This window comes from Theobroma umbraticum, unplaced genomic scaffold (assembly GCF_002168275.2).
Source record: "Theobroma umbraticum cultivar Fairchild unplaced genomic scaffold, ASM216827v3 scaffold_50.0, whole genome shotgun sequence".
NCBI classification, from domain to species: Eukaryota; Viridiplantae; Streptophyta; class Magnoliopsida; order Malvales; family Malvaceae; genus Theobroma; species Theobroma umbraticum.
The window spans coordinates 479,580-481,035 of record NW_018397261.1 but is presented as its reverse complement, the minus strand read 5'-3'; the positions used below and the strand labels follow the sequence as shown (position 1 = coordinate 481,035).

At 27.6% G+C, this 1,456-nt stretch overlaps 1 protein-coding gene across 1 annotated transcript in view; it reads left to right on the top strand.

Annotated features, from left to right (window-relative positions):
• The window catches only part of LOC110418245 (putative 12-oxophytodienoate reductase 11), a 5,403-nt gene that overhangs the window by 2,516 nt on the left and 1,431 nt on the right, over positions 1-1,456 (top strand). The window lies entirely within an intron of this gene.

Below are 1,456 nucleotides of genomic sequence, written 5' to 3'. Positions count from 1 at the left end.
AAAAACATTTAAATGCATTAATCAAATTGCAAATAAAAAAAATGCAGCTAAAATCTCAAAATGCTGTAGTGGTTAAACTTCAAACAACTTGCAAGTAATAATAAATTTTTTGCTCAATTAATTTTAATTATATTAATAAATATATTAAAAGATCACTCCAATTTCAAATTGAACTTGTTATGAAAAATAACTTAAAAGAGCAAATAAAGATAACTTGAAAGAATAATTAAAGAGAAGTAAGAAAGTATTTAGGGAAAGAAAAGAGATCTTGTTGAAATGTGTATACAAATGAACTAAGGGGGTCTATTTATAGGCAAATAACTCTTTTACAAGATGAAGATAACACTTAGAGATTAGATGGATTAAATCCTAATCCAATCTAATTTACATCAAATCTAAATATAGATAACATGAATGGATATTTACAAAATATTCATAACACTCCCTCTTGAATATCCATTATATTAAGAATATACCTTATTAAAACCTTACAAAGAAAAACACCTCATGGGAAAAAAATCCAAGTGAAGGAAAAAAGTATATAATTCTTTTCAAGAATACGCTATTGAAATACTGTCTCATTAAAAACCTTATAAAAAAAAACCCAACAAGGAAAACCTTGATGAAGGAAAAAAGAGTACAATGTGTATTTTACTCTCCATAACAACTGCATTATTTAAGATCTTTAAAATGGCGCATTTCGATTTTTTGTACCAACTTTTCGAATGTTACAGTAGGAAGGACTTTAGTAAACAAATTTGTTAAATTGTCACTTGAACGAATTTGTTGAACACTACTATCACCCTTTTCTTGAAGATCATAAGTGAAAAGAATTTTGGTAAAATATATTTTGCTCGATCGTTTTTAATGTATCCTTCCTTTAACTGTATTATATAAGTAGTATTATCCTCGTATAATGTTATTAGAATTTCTTTCTTGGTTAACAAACCACACATTTCTTAAATATATTGAGTTACAGATCTTAACCAAACACATTCACTACTTGTCTTATGAATTGCTAAAATTTCTACATGATTAGAATACGTAGCAACTATAGTTTGTTTTATAGAACGCCATAAAATAGTCGTACCTCCATATGTGAATACGTAACTTGTCTAGGATCGAGCTTTATGTGGATCTGATAAATATCTTGTATCTGCATAACCAATTAAATTTGATTTTAATGTATTTGAATAATATAAGCTCATATCTATTATTCCTCGAAGATATCGAAGTATGTGTTTAATTCCATTTCAATGTCTTCGAGTTAGAAAAGAACTATATCTTGATAATAAATTTACAACAAATGATATATCAAGTCGTGTATTGCTAGCAAGATACATTAGTGCTCCAATTGTTCTAAGATATGGTACGTCAAGACTAAAAAGTTCTTCATTATCCTCACGAGGTTGGAAAGAGTCTTTTTCCACATCTAATGATCTTACAACCATTGGTG